Raw genomic sequence first — 10,344 nt, 5'->3', positions numbered from 1 at the left:
TTAGAGAAGAAACACGTTAGAAACTGAAAAAAAAAGGGTTAACCCCCAACTGTGCGTGGAGGACTTTGGTTGCCCGGCGGGGATTTTGGTGGCCCCGCAGGCTCGGGCTCCTGGGCAGCGCCGGGGTCGCCTCCTCGCCCCGTTTGGAGGTTCTGGTTGAGAACATCCTCCGCGGGAGCGCTCTGGTTAACGCAGCTGAGCGCAGATGCAGCTCGCAGCACCCTGTGGAGCTGCCGCCCTCCACCACAACGCTCAGACACCTGTGGGCGCCGTCGCCGGTGGCCCAGGAGGTCACGGACACGCGGCCAGGTGCCACCAGCCCCGAGCTCTTGGAAAGCGCGCGGCGCCGCGCTCGGATGGCAACGGCAAACGGCGGCTCTGGCTGCTGCCAGCCTCGGTAGAGGCTCTGCAGGGAGGCTGGTCTTGTGTCCCTTGGAGCAGACACACACCTGCTGATGGATGCGACAGCTTCTCTTCCGCCTTGAGGGCAATCAACGTCATCTGGGTCTACAGAGAAGCTCTTGGAGCTGCACACAGGCTTCCCAGTGGGAAGGGGGAGGAGGAGACCAGATTCCCCCTGATTTTGGAGAAGGACTGAAACAGAGATATGGAAAAGAGCAGTGCAATGCATTATATTGACATGGGGAAGAGTCCCAGCTGCCCAGGAGCTTGGAGGAAGCAACGACACAAGTTCAAACCCTTGCTCTGCCTTGGCTTGGGAGAGTTCTCACCACGCATCAATGCGGCCCGTCACCATTGTCCCCTCTCTGACCAAAAGCACACCTCGGCATGGGCTGGGCTGGTGAAGCACCACCTTCCCCATGCCTCAGACTAAGACATCCTCCCACAGACACGAGCGCAAATCCCCTGTGCAAAGGCAGGGACTGAATCTAGGTCTTCCACATCCTGGGTGAACAACAAGCTACTGAATTAAAGAAAAAAATAACAAAGAAAAGAAAAGAAAAGAAAGAAGAAATTAGAGGCACTTACTCCTCTGTCAGCTTGGTGACCTCATCGCTTGGTTTCCCTGTTACAAACAGGTGAAGGTTTTATGTATCTATACCCATGTACATGTGTGTAAATATGTGTATATATATTTTCATTAAAACAAATCTAACATCCCTAGGTTAGCCTATCTCTCCCTGGAGCAAGGTAGAGGCCCTGTTCCAGGACTAGCTCACCATGAACACAACATCTCAGATGCTTCTTTGCTGACCATGCTGTGATCTCAAGTCGCAGCACAACCTAAGAGAGAAGAGAGACCTCTCAAATCCAGGCTATTGCTGAGAATTTTCCACTTGTGACCCTGTAGTCTTTGCCCATCAGCAGGGTGCAGGAGGGCAGCAAGGGGGTTGCCCTGGCTTTGATTTACTGCCAGCTGAAGTTAATTTGTTACCTGTTTAATGGATATTTCACACCGGGTGAAATGAGTTGTCATTCCTAATATGGCTGATTAACATAGCCTGCAGCAAAATTAATGTCTCACCCAGATGGGAATTCTGGGTGCTCCTTGCTTCGTTGCTATACATCTGATTAATTGGATAAGGTGCCCGAAGCTTTTAACAATTTTAAGCTTTTTTTATTGCTTAAAAATGTCAGTTAAGAAATTCGGACCCCACTGGGCTGTGGCGAGGAGGTTTTATTGGCAAGCGTGTGTTTGGGTTGAGTAGTTCATGATGGATTGACCTGCAAGCAGAAGAGAACGTCAGGAAAGCAAGTGCCAGACCCTGGTCCTAGGACACCACCAAGGCAGAGCGCTTTGGCGAAGAGCAAAAAGTGAGTAAACTTGGCTTTTTTTCTTCATAAAACCCAAGCCACCTACGCATCAGGAAATCTCTCCTCTCTGTGTAGGTGGTGGAGGCCCCAAGATGAGTTATCTCTAAAGAGCAACTCTGGGGATACCTAGAGATCTTCATCAGGGTTGGATTCAGCTCACACACAAGAGGAAATATCAACTCTTGGGGGGCTTTTGGGTTTTGTACTTGCTGTCTTTGTTTGTTACGGCTTTTCGGGTAGCTCATTTTAAGATCATTTCAAGAAAAACCAAAAATCCACCCTTCCAAGTTATTCCCGTTGACCTGTTCTCAGAGCTGTTGTTCTACCAGACCCCTCCTGGGGCAGGGTGTGCTAGAACAGGCAGCTTCTCCTCTTCTACTTCTTCCTGAGACAGGGTTGTTGCCTGCTAAGCCATGATCCGTTACAGACCAATTCTCTGTTACCACCATATCAGCTTTGGTTTCTCCTACTACGATCCATATGGATTTTCCCTGTCAAGAAAAATGAAAAACTCAAGGGACTCTGTTCTCCAACAGAACCCTCTTGTTGGACACTGGATTGAGCCACCTCTGCTTAACATGACACAGATCTGCTGAGCTGTCCTCTGGAGCAGGAACATTTTACAATTTCTATATCCATGCCTTTATTTCCCAATGAAGAGATTGGGCATTTAATGCAGGCAGGCCCATTTGTTAGTCCACCCTTACGTCTTGCTGCTTGCTAGAGCTTGAGCTCAGAGCTGCTCAAGCAAAAGAGCGGGCTTACCCACTTGCAAAGGACAGATCTCACCTCTTGCTCCTTCAGACACATCCTCTGACAGGAACAAGCTTCGCTTTGAGCCATCCAGCTGTCAATAAACAGAGATTTCTGCCTTGTGTGGGCAGCGTTCCCTGTTCAAAGGGTTCCCAGGATCCCAAAGCACGACTGTTTTGCTTGGCTTTCTCTGTCTCATCAGATTTCTGCAAATCCCCCCACTTCCTCTGACTCAGCTGCTATAATTACAAGTGCTCCAGCTCTCCGTTTTCTGAGAAACAAGATGACTGCAGGTAACAGACTCTTTCTTGCTGGTGCCACCCTGCCACTTCAGCAGGGGAAAGTACAGCTTAAAAAATTCTGACTCTGCAGCTGGTTTTGGAAGTAACACTCAATTTTAAAGCTGTTTCTTGCTGACCTTTTGAATGGAGGATGCTGGGGAGCTGCAGTCATAAATCCAGGCTCATTCATGAGCCTGGCTAGAGAGTCCCTTCTGCTGTCATAGCCCTATCAGCTATTGCTCCCTCAGATACTCCTTCCCACTAATATTTATCAGGGATGCACGACAACTAGCATTAGCCATAGTAATTTGTAGTAAAGCTGTCTCAAGGAAGAAGGAATAGGAGCCCAGAATGATAAAAATCAAGGTGATTACAGGCAGAAATCCCACATGTTGAGTTCTCCCAGCTGCGCTGCTTCCTTAGGAATCCTTGCCCACGGGATGGACAAGGTTGGAGTTCATTTTTAGCTGGCACGTCACATAGCTGCACTCACCCAGGCTCTCCCAGATTTGCACCAGCTTTCATTTCAGTCCCACACCTGCAAGTGAGGATGGCGAGCCTGCGTTTGCAGAGACACATGAGGTTTGCCGAGCCCCTTCTGCATCTGCAAGGAAGGTTTTACAGCGAATTGTAGCTACCCTCTATTGCCATATATAAAGATGTGAAACTATTACACCCACATGCTCAGGCAGAACCTCTTTCTCTACCTAAACGGGCTGACATTTGAGTGTTAATGGCACCGGTTGCAGCTGTTGATCCCAGGGGCACAGGCTGCACCTGTACCCTCGGGGGAGCAGCGTGCGAGTTACACTTGTGGACTCTAAAACCTTCACAAATCTCTCAATCTCCTGAACTCTTCAGAACTGCGTGGCGTGACCTCCCAGCTTCTCTGCTTACAACTCGCTAGACTGAGCCTCAGTTTCCCAACACAAACGACAGCATCTTAGGATCTCCAAAGCCCTCCTGATTCTCCCAGGGTATTTAAGTTAGTGCTGGCCTCCACCTTAACAAAATCTTAGTTCTACTAACTTAGCTTGAGCCCAGAAGCCTTAGTTGTGACCACAGCTACTTGGCACCTTTGGTCTGGCTGGCTTCTCCCTTCTTCTCCCCTTTGAGATCTTTCCCATGTCTTGGTAGCCTCGGCATTTCCCTCAGCTGGTTTCTCTCCATCCCTACCATATTAATGGTCATCTTCTCCCCAGGCACTACTGCAACACAGGAGGGGCTCTGCCTTTTCTCTCTGCTTCCCACTCCTTTTTACAACATCTGGGTGAAAACACCCATTTTCCCCGTGTGTTTTTTTAAGCTCATGCTGTTAAAAAAGAAGCTTCTACATCATTCCTTCCTTGGCTTCGAGTGGCTGGGTAGCAAGACCATTTAGAATGTCTAATGTGCACAACACATTTGGAGGTAAGTTCCTGAGGACAGCAGCATTTCAAAACCACAGCTACCTTTGCAAGTCAAACTTAGATGCTAGAAGAAGTTGGAAGAAGCACAAATTAAGGTGGAAAAAGTCAGCGTAGGTAAGTTTACTTTGCGACAGAAGCATCTTAACCAGCAGTTAATGATGTGACCTATAGTATATAGGGTTGAACACACAGGGTAAGACTTTGTCACACTGTACTTTTCAAAATGCTACATGAACTTACATTATGAGCTGAAGAATTAAGTATATACATATATATTTATACACATGCTTATGTATATATAAAAACTTGATCCTGGCAGAGATTTTTTGCCTGGACGGGGAACAGCTGGCTCCAACTCAACCCATAAGAAAATTAAACTAAGGGAGAGAAGAAAATAGCATTTAGTGTTTACATTTCCACCAGCTACAAGGAGGCTTCTCCAGCTGATCTGCCTCGTGGTGCAACTTGCTACAGCTGACCTGCTACCCAGCTGTTTCATATCAAAGCTGAAGGCTTTCCATATGACACAGAAAGCCTAGACAACAGGCAAACCACGCTGCATTAAAGGTAATCCGAGAGTAATTTGTCATAAAAACATCCAGAAGAGCCCCAGCTGCAGTTAGATGCTTCCTGCAGAATCACAACAGACTGCGGGGTTCTTGCAGAAAGTGCCCTGCGTGGCTGGTTGCTGAACAAAATATAAAAGGTTCCCTGGAAATGGGGGAAAAAGGGGCATTTCTTGACAGATGGATGCGCTGCTGCTGTGTTTGCACGGGCTCTGGAACTGCTGGTTCGGTTTCCCGGAATGCCAGGCAGGCTGGTAGGCAGCTGTGGAGCCAAGACGTATAGATTAGCCTTGAAGAGATAAACCTTGGGCTAAATTGCTCTTCAACAGACTCAGAGGGAGGCCGTATTCTCAGAGGAGAGAAAAAACTAACCGTCTCTACTGGAAAAGGAAGTCATATTTGAGAAATATCCAAGTGAAACCCCTTTGCATGAATACCAGAGGAAATGTGGAGAACTCTGGCATTCCCATTCCTCATCCCTCTGCAGCCCTACTGTTATCAGCCTGCAAAACATGACTTGAATGGAGCAAAGTCACAGCGAAGTAGCCTGGCGGCAGCCTTTAACTTCTACCTTTGAAACCAGTGTTAAAGCTAATAAAAAGCTAATTTTCACAATACTTAAAACCCTGAGACCTTCCAGAAGGTCACACACACCAGGTTTCTTCTAGCATTTGTCAGCAAGTTTGGGAGAAGCAAGCGTAGGATGAGGAGGATCCACTTTCCAGCTTTGCCTGCTTTAAATTTAGACAGAGACGAGACCAACTCGGCTCTGCTTCAACTCTTGTTCTTTACAGAGGCAACAGGCAGAACCTTTCCTCTTCTGTATCACCTCTTATGGGAGCAGCAAGGGGAAATTAGGAGTGCCAACAGGTGTGGTGCTGACTTTCTGAAGAGATCCACTAAAAATCACACCCAAAAATGCTCGATTTAAAAACCAGCAGCCCAAGAGGAGAAGATAAACAGGGTAGCTGTAAAGTACCAAGAATGACACATTTGCTGTGGTCAACCCTCCCTTTTCCAGTGTAACTTGATTTATAAAAACAACAAGCACTTCTCAGTATCTCCACATGCAAATCAGCTTATAATTTCAGCTTACGTGGGGGTAGTTTTTCTTCTGTGGTCCCCAGGCCAACACACTTTCTCAGAATAGCAAACCATACGAAAAACAAACTATACATCCATGCTTGTGGTAAGTCCCAGCTCTTTAACCAGGTATCACGTTTCTCAGCATCCAGGCTGTGCACCAAACAGCTTGTAAACCGTATAGTTTACTAATCCAACTGCCATATATTTTTCTAAGTTTAGCAACTTAAGCTAAGCAGTGTCTAACAAAATATGCTCCTCAAACACAACAGACTTCTGAAAAGCTGTTGTTTGCCACCCTCTTGTGGATAAATACATAATTGAAAGTATATCTGTACCGTGTCGATAGCTTACCTGGTTTTTGCTTTTTCCTATAGTTGATCTCAATACCTTTGGGAAAGAGCTCATAAAGCAAATCCCCGAGGCCACGGACACATCCAGGACCAAATGCTGGAATTCCTCCTTCCTGAAGGACTCCATCGTCGTTCTCCAAGCTTTCAATTCCAGGGTGACCAAGAAAAGCCTGCATATATATTTTTTCTCTTTTTAACCTTAAAATATTAACTTCTACCATTGCTTGTTAAAGAGGGGACACAGAGTGGGAAGCCATGTAGAATATAGACAGATAAGTAACTCTTTCTTCACTTCCTTCCTGACAAAGCTTTTCTTTTAGCTCTCTTTTCCCTTCCAGAGTCTACCAGAACAGAACATAAAAGATTTTATAGAACAACTCGGTACCTAAGCTGAAACGGTATTTTTCTGAGAAAATTGGTGTGTTAATTTTAACAAAAATTGAGTGTATGTTTCCTATGCAAGAATCAATATGTGTGTGTGTATACTTGTGGCAGGGGTGGCAGGGTTTTGAGTACTGCATGATAGTGCAGAGTTGACGTAGGGAATTTTTAATCCGTGTTATTTTCTAGCAGCTGAAGCTGGGAAATGGCATTAATGTTCTTTTTACTGCTGTCGTCCACGCAGGATACAGAGCTGCTCCTATCTATCCAGGAGTTTTAAAATAACTTCCTCCGTGCTCCTAAAGCATCTTCAGAGAGGAGGATGAATATCAAAGCAACAAGAGTCCTGAGGTTACCTGTCTGCACAAGATTAGGTCACATAGCACTCATATAGCTCGAGTGAAAAGGAATTGGGGGCAACAAAAATCACACTCAAAGCGTGAATACCAGTAATTTCATGTGCTCTGCACACACACGAGTACCAGTTTCCCCCGAAGCTGCCACATAGCACTATTGGCTTTTGCATTTCCCATACGTTATGGTCCTTACGAGTCGCACCAGATGCTGCAGCTCCTGCTTACGGCTTCCCATTTGGGTCCTGCCCAGCAGGAAGGTGCCACCAGAAGCAGCGCAGGGCCGGCGAGGGCTGCTCCTCAGCAGCACGGCGCACGTGGTGGATGCTCCGAGCAATCCGTCACCTGGGGTTATGTTAGGATGTCAAGGCGAAGCATTCCTGCACACAAGGAACACCACCCCGGGAGCGCTCATTCCTCGGCATCAGTCAACGGCTGCCGAGCTCCAAGGAACGCGGTAACGAGCTGCGTGCCCTGTGGGCAGCCGGCCAGGTCAGCACCTGCTCCAGGCAGGTTCAGCTGCTCCAGGCTGGCTCCAGCCCAAGCCACCGCCTGGTCCATGGGCTCTCTCCTCCCACAGGGTGGTGCTGGCAGGCAGAAGGGAATTCTGAAGAGGGGCAGGTCAGGACACTGGGACAGCAAGGCAGCTACCAGGCCAGCACCAGTAGTAACAGTTTCCAAGTCCTAAAAAAGAAAAAACAAAACACACACACACTGCAGAAATTGGCTTTAGGTGCAAAGCTAAGCTTAGTGATTCTGTGTGTGCCCTAGCTAAAGGATGCAGAGGAACTGAAAGAAGAGCTGCTCTGTGGAAAGGGGAGCTCCCACCTCAGCTGTGCTGCCCACCCACACCCTCCCAGGCTGTAATATTTTTGGTGTGACAGGTCAGAAGTGAATTTAGCAAAAGTCACAAGTGTGACAAATTCTATCTAATCCAAATTTATGCTACTACCTTCAGCTTCTTTCAATTTAGAAGTTACTCAGAAAAAGAGCAGCTGTATTTTGAATGTGAATGAGCCAAACCTCAAAGATCTGCAACAACAGCACTAAGTAACATTGCTGACCCACATCTGTATCTTGTCAATGACTTCAAGCAACATTCCCCTCATATTAATTACCTGCTTGGGGCTTCAGTGGCTTTTTTTCTGCAACCAAGGACCACAAGAGCATTTTGTGCAACACTCTGGGGAGATGACTTGGTCTGATCTTTAGCAGAATCATTGATACCATTTAAGCTCTGGTTGAAAGAAACCTACCTAGAAGTGGCAAGTAGATTTCAGTGCTTTAACCATCAGATCAAACAGGAGAAGGAAACATTTGGAGAGAGATCCTAGACTTCAGCTAGAGGGGCTCAAGGTGTAGATACAGAAGTAGATACTGTGAACACAGAGGAAGGAAGTCCCAACTGCCATGACATTGGAAGTATCAGTAGTAATGCAACCCCTGCCTTAGAATTCAATACAGTACCCAGTTTCTTTTTAGTCCAAATGAGTCACTATTCTCCTCTACATATCAGAGCTAGGAGGAAAAAAAATCTACAGAAAATTAACCCCCAAACCCAACCAAAACACACTACCACAAAACATCTTTCACCCAACAAAGGTGTTAAAAGCCTTATAGGTCCCGGGGCAGAGCTTCCTACCAAGGGTTACATTCCTACATCCTGAATAAAGGGAAAATAAAAATAAGTGGAGAAGGTTGTAGTCTAGTGACAACTCATACAGTCTCATAATGACAAATCTATCAGCCTCAGAAATCCACCCGATTTTGTAATCTGTATGCAATTTTATAATTGTTTGTAATTTTGTAATTTGTATACATTCAAGGAAAGACCCATTACACAGAAGACTGGGATGAGTAGAACAAACTGGCCCTCCTTAGAGTATAAGGAGTCTGGAATATAACAGCTCTGGAAAGCATGCAGTTTCTCCAGCTCTTGAGGCCAGCTAGCCCCTACAACACCTCAGCTCTTCCTTACACGTTAAATAGTTCTTTGCTTTGACAGCAGCATTTCCCAATAGCAAACTATTTTCAACAGAGGCCTAGCCCCTAAATATTAAGGAATCAAGCCCTGCACTGACTCTAGCAGCTTCCTTCTAGCCCCAAGCTTGCCCCACTAGTTTCAAGCCATTTCACTTCTTGGTGGGCAAGGGAGAAGAAAGGTCCCCTTTGCTATTCACATAGATCACCAAGGCTTAGCCCCCATCATCTCCTGCAGTGATGGCAGAGTAGCAGCAAAGTGCTTCTAATGAGAGCAGCTTCCTAAGCTCCCGAGCCAGGTTCTCCTGAGCTCTAGCGCTCTTAGGCTGCTCTCCATTTAATAACTGGCTGGTTTTCCAAGCTCTGCAGAATTCTCTGAAAACTGCTGTCCTGTCTAGGCCAGAAGAAGGAAGGGAATCAAGAGGCACATTTAGCAACTCAGTAGAAATCACATCTCTTTCTCCACTTTGACTTTTGGCAGATAAACTACTACTGATAAGCACAGACAAGTTTAACTGTTCTACAGCAAAAGTCTTAAGAGCCCAGAAGTCTAAAAGTCAAGACTCTAGTCTCAGAGCAAAATCAAGTACATGGAAACCCTCCACATCAAGTTGTTTTTATATCAGTAAAGGCAGGTTTAGAGTGGCTAAGTTACAAGTACCAATGAGATTTTTGCAGTGAAAGAGCCAGACTGGCTGACTCCAGTACAACACAATCAACAAACTCCAATATTGGCAGAACTACAAGAACCAGGTATCTCCGATACCTCAGTTCCTACATCTTAACCCTGACGTGTGTATCAGCCCTATGCAAGCCCTCCTCTCTGATGCTCCTGCAATGCTTTGCAGTTTGCAACACTACAGTTAGGACAGTGGTGCCTTCCAGGTCAGAACTTGCATCATTTAAACACTAAAAAGAGCATTCACATTAACCAAACATCTGCAACAAACTAAAATGTGAGAATCTACTCAGCATGAATCTAACAGCTTCCTATTCATCCTGTACAACTATTTTACTCACACTCTTCATATCACATAATCCACACTATTTTATTCAACTGCTGCTTTAATGAAAGTTGAAGAGTTTGTGTCACTTGAAGCACACCTTCCAAAAGGCATCCAAGTCTTGCTCTGACATAAGTTGACCCATCATTGCACCTGGTTCCAACAGTCAGGTCATCAGAAATGTGTGGCTTTAGTTTCTGGGTACTGATTTATATTGTTCATTAGATTAGGGAACAAGTAACTGTCTAGCTTTACAAATACACAGCATCATGGACAAAACAAAAAGCAGCCTGCTCTTCTCTCGACTGAATTACATTTATACCTATATATTTGCTAGCATCTGTACAAGTAGTAAATCTTGTCAATATATTTGGCCTGAACTCACATTTTGAGCAGAAGTTTTGA

The sequence above is a fragment of the Nothoprocta perdicaria genome, unplaced genomic scaffold (assembly GCF_003342845.1).
Source record: "Nothoprocta perdicaria isolate Ctin4 unplaced genomic scaffold, notPer1 scaffold_138, whole genome shotgun sequence".
Lineage (NCBI taxonomy): Eukaryota > Metazoa > Chordata > Aves > Tinamiformes > Tinamidae > Nothoprocta > Nothoprocta perdicaria.
The sequence above is the reverse complement of the archived record's forward strand: the minus strand, read 5'-3'. Positions refer to the sequence as shown.